The following is an 11,293-nucleotide window of genomic DNA, read 5'->3' on the forward strand; positions in this document are numbered from 1 at the left end:
CCGGGCGACCCGCGCTGCGCCTTTATAACGCAACCGAAGAGAGGATCGCGCACGGTTCGTCTTTCGGCGTGTCTTTGCAACCCAACAGTCAGCGCATCGCTACTCACAGAGACGCCGGGTCGACTGCCATCGGGGCTGGCTGTATGCTGCAGGTCGGTACCCATAGGTCCCACATGGACTTCTTGAACCACATTTTCGGGGATCTTTAAAGGGCGTCCGTATGTGGTGCGTCTTCTCCATGCGTATTTCTGTTCTGTGGTACGCGCATGTGAGCCACAGGTGGGCTGGAGGATGTCAAATTGGGTCGGTGCTTTGCCTTAAAGTCATCGCTGCCTGTCCTTCAGTCAGTCTGTCGGTGTGTTTATCTATGTCTGATGGTTGGACTTTAGGGTGCGTGTCACTCGCGGGGTAAAGGTAAGTAGGTCCCATGATAAGGCATTGCGGTGCACACGTGTCTCCAACAGTCCGTTTGCCCACCCGTTCTGCGTCTCTCCATTGACCTGCCCAAACACAAATGTGTGTCACATCGCTTATCAACGAAAAGACAAAGTACCGTCGGGTTTATGCTGCTCGATATTTTTTAATGCGTGCGCCTTCCTACACCATCCTCCGAGCTGTCGACCACAGCGGTGCAGATGCTGTTATCTCGTTAATGAACTAGACTGCGCAATGCACCGGGTCGTTTTAGTTGATGTCTCTCATTCCCCTTGATGCGCTCGCCGGGTTGGAGACGTGCGCTCCTTAACAGCCTCTCCAGGGAACACCGAGTCAAGTGCACAGCATCCAGCCTCGTCGGAGCTCTCAAACAGCCCTTACTCAACAGGTTAGTGTTTTTCTTGCTCATCCGTCTCTTGTGATTGTTATTCCGACCGGTTGTTTGAGTTGCATTTCTGTGGAAGACTGTGGGTCAATATCGGCAGGCGGTCGATATGGGCCAAGTGTGTATAGCCTAAGCGAATGACCTGTTCCTGTAGAACACAATGCAATAGTGGATGGTGATTAGTCAATTCAAGAGCTCCTAGTGACCCAGCAATCAATAGTTTAGACAAAGGGTTAATATGCAACCAAGGTCTTCTGGGACAGACCATGGCAATTTCCTTGAATGAAAGAAGGATATATGATAGTTGAAATGCTGATGTCACCTGAGGAAGAATGCAGATGATTTATGATGGAAAGAGAATCTTAGCTCTCAAATCATTCAGGTTGTGGGTTGGGGAACCGGTGACAACAATAAATACCACAGTGCTGGGGAGGGAATCTCAGACCTCAGCCTTGTGTCTTAACCACCAAGAAAATACAGCAAGACACACACACTGAGAGCAGCGAGAAACAAGGCTGACTGTCTGGCTGCTTCAGATGATGGCTGTTTTCCAGCCTGCCTTCCTGCAAGGCAAAACGGCTGATCCAGGCTATAAGACAGGCAGGCAGTTCGGAGGAAGTGGTGTTTGAAGTTTCAGAGAGGAGATTGTGATGGGCTCTGTTTATCGTGAAAGGAAGGCTCTATGCGTTCCCACAAAATAGTTCTGGAGAGAGAGAGAGAGAGAGAGAGAGAGAGAGAGAGAGAGAGAGAGAGAGAGAGAGAGAGAGAGAGAGAGAGAGAGAGAGAGAGAGAGAGAGAGAGAGAGAGAGAGAGAGAGAGAGAGAGAGAGAGAGAGAGAGAGAGAGAGAGAGAGAGAGAGAGAGAGAGAGAGAGAGAGAGAGAGAGAGAGAGAGAGAGAGAGCGAGCGCATTATGATATACTTGCAATGCCTGTGGAAGACCGTGACTCGTTTTTGGTCAGTTTTTTTCTCTTTTTGCCGATGCCCTAGAACCTGTGGATCTGTGCACAGAATTTTACCCATAATCAGCAGAGCGTGAGAAAGATCCCCATTCTGTTTTCCGAACTCTGCTTGTTTGCAGGTTTGATGTGATTTATTTTGCCATTATTGTGCACTGTGTGGAGCAAATACTTGTGTGTAGTTTCCTTTTCTTACACACGCACACGCACACACACACACACACAGTGGAACCCAGCAGGAAAGTCCAATACATCAGTGGGAGGACCTGGCAGGGGTCACCACCACCATTGCCGGCTGGGCGGCCGGCCAGAGGACAGAGTTTGCTTCAGGAAAACCATCAGTACTCCAGCCTCGTTTTTCGGAGAGGGGGGGGGGGGGGGGGGGGGGGGGGGGGGGGGGGAAATCTCTCCCTCTTCCCCCCACGTTCCTTCCGTCCCTCCCTCCCTGCCTCCCTCCCTCCCAACCCCCCCCCCCCCATGGTGCGTGTACACACAGCCTCGCTGGCTGCACGCTCCGTGCTTCTCCTTTCCGAGAGTTTGCTTTGGAAAACGCTGTCTGTGTACTCGGAGCAGAGTCAGGGAGACCCGGGCCTCGTGCAACCACGACCGGGTAGACGTTTGTACCGCTTGTTTATTAATGGGGCACCCCACGGACCGTTATCGTTGCCCTGCTTCAATGCATTGCGTTTTTTCCTTTCTTCTTTTATAACCACGCTGGGACCCCCTCCATCGTCAACCTTCCCTCCCCACACCCTTTAGAATATACACACTCCACTTAACGCACTATGATCATCCACCCTACCCCCCCATCAACCCCTAGACACAACCATCAATGTCCTTAATTACTCAAATCAAACGCCACAGCAGTGGAGTGGATGATACAGCCATAAGTCCCCTCTGCCTGGGTTGTTTGTGTTTGTGTGTGTATTTTTGTTTGTGTGTTTTTGTGTGGGTGTATGTGTGTGTGGTTGTGTGTGTTTGTGTGTTTGTATGTGTCTGTTTGCTTGGTGTGAATGTATCACGGTGTGTTTGGTCTGTGTGTTTGTATGCATGTGTGTGTGTGTTTGGTGTGTGTGTGTGTTTGTGTGTGTTTGTACTAGCAAACACTTCCACAGTCAATCTCCCACCACTTATATGTCCGGGTGCTGCCTGTCACTGAGAAGCCAGCAGACAGTCAAGCTTTTGGTGCTTCCCCTCCACGCTTAACAACATATAGCACTAACACACACAGACACATCGTACATAGTGGCCATATTCTCAGGGCTGATACCTCCCTGTCGCCCCCCCCCCCCCCCCCCCCCCCCTCTACCCAGAATCCCGAGGGGCCAATTTAGATCAAAGCACTTAAAGAGTGATGGCTGTGGTGGATTTCACACAGCATAGTGTATGGAATACTTAAATAGATATAAAGCCTTGCTATGCCTTTGGAGTGATGTGCTGCCCGCTCGCTCATTCTCTGCCAAGCAAAGTCAACGTGAACGGCGGACTTTGAGGCCAGTTTGATAGAATTCCCCCAGACTTTTATTCCCGTAGTGCTCCGAAGGCAGGGTATTTTCCCAAGCAGTACAGCAGAGGCTGGCATTTAGCGGATGACAGAGATAGATCTAGGACTGCAAAGTTCTCTGGCGACTCTTAAGTCATTCTACATAAAGGCTTTGCATTGGAACCGTATTAATGAATGCCTCACCTACGCATTCACACGGGCATGCCCGGAGGTACGACCACGCAAACGGCCAGCCATGCAGAATCAGCAAAATGCTGCTTTGGAACATGCTTATCTATCAAGCCTCGGTCGACTGTGCCAAAGTATGGGTTTGGGCAGGCAGAGCTCTTAGGCGTGTGCACGTGTTTTGTGCACATGTGGTGAGCCAGGTGGTGATTAATCAGGGTGTATTTCAACGCTGTGGTGTTGCTCGCAACCAAAGGGAGATTACATATCCACGGCAGCGGTTATAGAACACGTATTAAAGGGGGGAGACTTTTTGCATTGGTTGATTCAAGATTTTGTGTGTGTGTGTGTGTGTGTGTGTGCGTGTGCGTGCAAAATACAGATAGACCGGGAGACACGTAGGGACAAAGAGACCAAGAGAATGGGGTGTAAGCTGCGTTTGCGTTGTCTGTCGCCAAGGTTCTCTGCAAAGCCATCTTTATCACCAACAGAGCTGCCGGAAAATTCTACCGCTGCGACAGGGTGTCACCTAGACCTCATTTCCTCATCTTGATATTTATTTTACCCAAGACGCATAGACACACACGCGCACACTGGCATAGATGCACGCGCACACGCGTCCCTCACACAATCCCGCTGTGAGCTTCCCCCGAAATCATGCGCGCGTCAAATCAAAAGGCATTTTCGTTTCCTGATCCATTCATCCGCACTCCGCACATGCCTGGCGCATGGTAAGGTGCTGGTTAGTCTTCCCACAGATCTGCTGAATTAAACATGGCGGGCAGCTTAGAGGTTGTCGTCAGCAGCCTCCTGGGCTCCCAGGTGTCCATCTGCTGTCACGGCCACTGCCACCCGGCCCCTGATGTATTCCCCGTCCGTCCGTCCGTCCGTCCAGGGCTGTCCGTCCGTCTGCGTCTCTGCGTCCCTGTCTCTCTGGTCGCCTGCGTGGCTCTTTTTTTTAGTTTTTTCTTTTCCTAGCCCCCGCCTCCAATGGTCCACGTATCCTCCATGCTGATATATTCACCATCAGCCACAGCAGATTTCAGCGCCCGTGGTCTGAATTAATGTTCCTTTGGAGTCAGAGGGTGGGGAAAAAAAATAGAAATGGTGACCAGGAATTGAATCTCCCGGTGTGTCCCCAGCTGGCTGCCCCGGCGTCTGAAATACGGCAAGGTGATTGTGCATGTTGGAGTGCACCTATCGTGCGTGTGTGTGTGTGTGTGTGTGTGTGTGTGTGTGTGTGTGTGTGTGTGTGTGTGTGTGTGTGTGTGTGTGTGTGTGTGTGTGTGTGTGTGTGTGTGTGTGTGTGTGTGTGTGTATGGGGGGGTGTTTGTGTGTGTGTGTTCGTCTATGTGATGCACCATGGGACATTATGTATTTATTATTAAGGAATGAACAAAAGCTGAAGCAGTCGCACCACCCTCTGCCCACCTCTCCCTCACCAGCGTGGGGTGGACCACACACACACACACCACACACACACACACACACACACACACACACACACACACACACACACACACACACACACACACACACACACACACACACACAAATGTACACACACACACACACACACACACTCACTCCTTTTGCATACGTGATTTATCTCCGTGGCAGCTTATGCTCCTCTCTGCGAGATACCGCAATGTTTCACATTCATCCCTCGCACCCAGAAGGTTGAGCCGCGTGTCTACGGCGTTGTGCCGCCCACCAGTTCCCCATCCAGGGTAATGGAGATGACAAGAACAGTTTAATTTACAATTCTACACGTGTCCTTCCATGAGGACGTTTTCCCCCTATAAATGGGAAATTTAGCTGTGACTCGGATACGGCGCTTCAATCAAAAGTCACAGATTAGCGCTCAGACGCCACTTCGACGCGTCTGCCTGAAATGCATGAAGACTTGACGAACACATTTCATTTTTTTTATGAGCAGCCATGGCTGAAATGGCTCCGCGTCGAGGGGGGGGGGGGACATTATGCATGTTTTCTCTGTGTTCTTTTTCTGAACACTGTGCGATGATCGGTTGGATGTTTGAGCGTGCTGAAGGACATGCAGTTCCTTCGTTTCCTCGGGCCCTGGTGGAGCCCCAGGGTGTGTGAGTTGGCTGACCTCCTGGCGGTGGCCGCACGCTCTAGATTTCCCTCGTCTCCTCGACCATCGGAATCGCCCTTGATCGGTCGTCAGATTGTATTTTATTTGGAATGTACGAATTCAAGGCGACATCATTTTCTTGTCACGCACTCTGCATTTCACATGGGCTTTATTTTGCATTGTGTCGTGTTAATTGGCTGCTGCACGACACACAGAAGTACGCTTATAACATTCTTCACCCAGACACCTAGCATGCGCGCCTTCGGTCCCGACACATGAAAGGATGTGATATATCACTTTGCTTAGTCACATCATCAACACCCATTTCTGCCTACACCTTTTCCGTGTTTTGATGTTCTCTTTTTTGTTCTGTGCTTTGGATATTTCTCTTTGCTGATTGCCTCTCAGTACTGTGACACAAAATCCCTTTGACTCACTTTAGTTTTTAAACACCCTTGCCTTCCTTACATCTCACTGTCACATGTTCAACACACCAGCTGTCTGCAACTGGCAATAGAAGTTTGATAACACTTCATACGCCCAAAAAAAAGAGCATGCCGCTTTCATGACCTGCAGACTGAAGCAAAACTTTGTAGGGGGGAATCCATTCATTCCCTGAGTTGCTGATGCAAACGCTTTAAAAAGTTTAAAATCGGTAGGATTCACCATTGTACAATGCAGTAAGGCCCTTGTATCTCTCTGTTTGTTTGTTAATACAGTACATTATTTCAAAAGGTATTCCGTTCACAAACCCATCTCATGTTTTTTCGCTCTGTGCTATTTCTAATATCACGGTCCCACAGCATTCTACGTACCAAATAATGTTCAAAAGTAACACTAACTTATTATCTGCCGGTGGGCACAAAAAGAAGGGAAACAGTCGGAGTGCAGAAGCCCTGAAATGTCGACGGCAACACCTCCCAAGTCATCGCCGGTCCATAACACGCACGCCACTGCGGCGGCTAATTAGAAACAGGTCCCGACTTGCCCTTCCAAGCGACCAGATGGTCCATAGCGTGGTGAAGCAAAGGCATGCCCGTAATCAAAGTTGGATGGCGCGGCATCAAAACCTCCTGGCTCTTATAAATCATATGCTCTTCTGGAGGCTCGACAGAGACGTCGCTTTTAAACGAGCAGATTCACGGCTCATCTCGAGGCGCCAGCACGCGCGTCCATCTGTTTTGTCGAGCAAAGCGTTTCTTTTTTCTGAATAATTGTTTGGCTTTTTAATAACTTTCCTCTCATTTTTTGTTGGCTCGTGGCCACGCTTTACTGGAGGTTCACCGGCAGTGACAATCGTTCACTTTTCCTGAGTTACTTTGCATGCGGGCGCAATAAATGTCATCGCTTGATTTAGGTTGACAGTGGAAGGTTCTGTCCCCAAGTACAACAGAAAAGCCTTTAGCGGGGATGTAACAGGAACGCACACACACACACACACACACACACACACACACACACACACACACACACACACACACACACACACACACACACACACACACACACACACACACACACACAGAGAGACACACACACACACACACACACACACACACACACACACAGAGAGACACACACACACACACACACACACACACACACACACACACACACACACACGAAGTAAGACCACAGGGCTGGTTAGCGTAGCCCCTGTTAGCAGCTCTCTTCCCCGTCCTGTGCCCAGACCTCCGCAGCACCGCCTGCTCCGCCTCCCTAAACGGACAACCGTCTTTCAGAATCCACGGGGATAAAAATATACTCAAGCAATTAATGGTAGCCTTTGCCCCACAGGGTGCTTTTAATGTGAAGTGTGAAGAGTGGGGTTGAGATGTGTCTGGGGCTGTGGGGGTGGTGGCGGCGGTGGCGGTCGGGGGGGCAGAATTCAAGGATTAACCTACCAGCAAATTATTGCCACAAAGGATTTTTTTTCTCTCTCATGCTTCCAGATCTTCACTAGAGACCTCATCGTACGGCATTACAACCCCATTTACTTAATTCTTCTTTTCTCGCCTCGTAATGAGGGCAGGAAAGTGGCTTTTTCGGGCAATAAAAGAAAGGACTTCTGATGAGCCTGGGTGCAATTATGAGAGGAGAGTCTCTGTGATAATAATGCAGTCGGGGCACACAATGGTGACTTGATAAGGAGTTCCGATGGTTTTCCCGTGACATTAGCCCTTTTCAAAATAAAATCCTTCGTTTTCAGACACAAAAACAACCGCAAAAAACAACCACAGCGGTGGGGCCCCTTTTAAGGCAGCGCCGGGGTTTATTCACCTGGGCACCGCCGTTGTAATTAAAACCACCGTTCCGCCCCTGCGGAGAGATAGAAGAGACGATTAGAGAGGAGAGAATGCCAGTTTTGAATTTTTTTTTAAGCCTATGGTCGCTGATTGGACATGACGGGCTAAAATTCTAACACAAATTAGATTGAGTAATGATTGGGACTTTTTGTTGCCATGACAGCTGTCTGAATAGGCGGCCAAGCAGCCAGCCCGCTGTGCTTTGTTGTTATCTCCTGTCATAAAGTCTTCTTCCTCCTCCTCCTCCTCCTCCTCCTCCTCATGTCTTCCACCCCCTCCATCTCACTTGCGTCACTTTAAAATCAACGGACCCGAAAAATAAGCATAGTATTTAGAGCAGCACTGCCATCGTCCAGGGAGAGAAATATTAATCACATCTTCATGTGTCCATACTTCAATGCTATCTTCCCTGTTTATCTTTTTATCTTTTTAATAACTTGACACAAGGTCTGCGCTGTAAAACGCTTCTGTTAACACATGGTTACACACAGCCTAATTTGACATCTGCAGAAACTACCTGATTTTCTACCTTTATTACCCTGCTAGTATGTCTTCCACGTCCTCTCCCTAATTGGATTCTAACTTTGTATTTCACCTATGAAAGATAATTCTAAAGTTAATAACCACGATGATACTAATGCGAGAAGCAGTCTTGTACAATAATGTGATGACACCTTGCTGTGCTGTTCATAAAAGTGAGATATAGCATTAAATGTCAACCTTAGTTTGTTGACGTTCCATCTCATCTCAAACATGTTAGGATATAGGACTGGTGCCTTGGCGACGCTCGAGTTGTGGTCTCTCTCCCTGATTGTGTTAACAGAAATCCTTACTATAAAAAAGTGTGTGTGTGTGTGTGTGTGTGTGTGTGTGTGTGTGTGTGTGTGTGTGTGTGTGTGTGTGTGTGTGTGTGTGCATTCAAAATAATCTAGGAATAGGGAATCAAATAGGCTACCACTGAGGCTTGGAATTGTTTGCTAAAATAAAGACTCTAATGCAAAAATACAAATGCATAACAAGTAACAGAAATTGAAAGGTAATTTCAAGAGAGCAAGAGAAATAACACGTTTGCCCCCTCAGTATTACCACATGCCACAAGTGAGTTCATATTTTACTTTGCATACAATTTATCAGAAATCAAATTCCGCATCAAATGTATTGTATTCAGCAAGGTAAGTATAACATTCGTGAGGGTGTGTTTGCATGTGCGTGCGGTCATATGCATCTGTATATCAGCAGCACGTGGCTTCGTGCTGCCTGCCAAAGGGAAGCCACCTGAGTAAGTTAAATTGCAGGGGTCAAACAAACAGTGAGCCCTGAGTGTGCTTATTATGGTCACACGCGTCTGTGTCTGTTTGTTTAACACTGACTGTCAGTGACCATAAAAATCGGTAAAGACTATATATTTTTATTGCAAGGGGCAGTGTTGTTGTCTCGTGTTAGAAGTACAAGAAGCATTTGAAATGTTTGCACATTTTTGAAACTTTCTTTTGGTTTAGAAAAGAGAAACCCTATTTGAGGCCACACCATCCCAGCTGGAGCATAAACTTGGGCAGATTTTCCAGATAATGTGTTGAAACAACAGCCAACGGTTTACATTGTTATTTAAACCAATAGACCCTCCCCAGAGAGTAACGCAAGGATCCCATGGGAGGAAGGCGAAGTCAATGTGAGGCTGGTGATTATTTAAGGATTCGGGAGCTAAACTGAAAGAAAATTCTAGACTTTTCCTTAAAGGAAGAAAGAAACTGTTGATGGACTGGGCGGAGCCATCACTGACATGATTCAATTACGTTAGTGTTCAGGGATTAACGATGTTCATAGAACCATGAAGTCCACGTTACGTACGATTAATTCAAGCAGAAGATTAGCTGATTATCTCCAACCATGTGAAATAGTGGTTTTTGAACTGGACACCTCGTTCAACTCAGGGTTATAACATAGAATAACCTTAGTATATTAAATAAAGATATAAGTGTGTATGTGGCAGATTGGGGATGTTAACGCTCCGTGATGAAAGTCAAGTTAAATAAGGGAGAATTGAAAGCCTACTCCCATCAACCCTCACTCTCCCTCCTCTGCTTCTCATTAGCCGTCCTCCGTGATAGGGGGTTGTTATTTATACGCAGAATTCTTAATCAGTGCCCTGCGAGCCCCCACACCTCTGAATATTGGACCGTAAGACACATTACTCGACCAGAACAAGGCAGGACAGGATGGTAGGACTAAGACTATGGCTCACACATCCTGTTTCTCTCTTTGGTTTGAGTGGTAGAGGCACAAAAAACCATGATCAATCATGAAAAAATAGACCGCCCAAATAAGGATTCGGGGGGTCAAAGAGGATAAAAAGCCAGTCCAGAAGGTCATAACTCCATTGCGCCCACATGAAAAAAGTTGTGTCTTGGCTGTTATAGGCTGATACAGAGGAAGGCTCAGTGTTGAGTTATCTTTGTTGCACTGCATCATCTGTCAAACAAAGCATAGACTAATGGGTGTAGCTTTTGTCCAAAATATAGTCTTTGTCCGGGATGAATAGAAAGCATTAATTGTGCACGTTCTCGGCCATATCCAGCCTTCATTCATTACAATCTAATCGGTTTATGAATTCCATATTATACCGATCTTATTAATGCATTTGTGTCCGTGCACAGCTGCTTGATTTGCATGGTATCTATTTTGTTAAAAAGTTACGTCACATGAATCGATTTGAACAGACCCGTCCAAACAGTGGAGAAGGACTCGGGGACAAACCCTTCAGAACTGACATGGCCGAGAAACTAGGGCGATGACGAAACAATGTAAAAAAATAAAAAAAGGTTAGACCATGTTCTTGTCTGCACCAGAAGAAACTCCATGGCACACACACAAATGCACTCAAGCAAACACTCGCACGGCAGAGCTCTAGCCCAGACATGCAATGGCAGAAAATAACAATTTGCCTATCCCTCAATGTAATGGGCATTATGTTTATAGATTTGTTCTCGCGACAAGCCCCGGTTATATCTTGTCTGAGAAAATTGCACTTTGCAGTCTGCGCCAAGGTGTCCATTACACGGAAGAATCAATTTCTCTCACAACACACGAATGTTAAACAAAACAAGTCCTCTTCCACTCGGCCTCCGATTGGCTCTTTCTGTCCCGAAGGCCATTCCATTCTGCGTTATCACGTAGCAAAAAAAAACACACGACTACAAACATGTCCAAGCTGAGCTCTATTCCGAATAGCACTTTTTCCGACCAGTGCCAAAACGCAACATTTTTTCCCCAGCCGCTTGGCTTTTGTTTTCTGGGCAAGCGTGATGGATGAGAGGGTCTGGTGTGCCAGTGGTGCTTTGGAGGGGGTGTTCCTGGCACACAGCCCTTCTACGGCTGTGATGGAAAGAGGACGTTCAGAATGCTGGCACCGGCGGCCACTGCTGCGTAACGCCGGGGTTTCTGAG

At 47.6% G+C, this 11,293-nt stretch overlaps 1 protein-coding gene across 1 annotated transcript in view; it reads left to right on the forward strand.

Moving 5' to 3' along the window:
- cemip (cell migration inducing hyaluronidase 1) overlaps positions 1-11,293 on the forward strand; it is a 98,653-nt gene continuing 87,360 nt past the window's right edge. Inside the window, 1 exon segment of the mRNA XM_030376765.1 lies at positions 1-152. The gene's annotated coding sequence lies outside the window, so the exon portion shown is untranslated.

Source organism: Gadus morhua, chromosome 14 (assembly GCF_902167405.1).
Source record: "Gadus morhua chromosome 14, gadMor3.0, whole genome shotgun sequence".
Lineage (NCBI taxonomy): Eukaryota > Metazoa > Chordata > Actinopteri > Gadiformes > Gadidae > Gadus > Gadus morhua.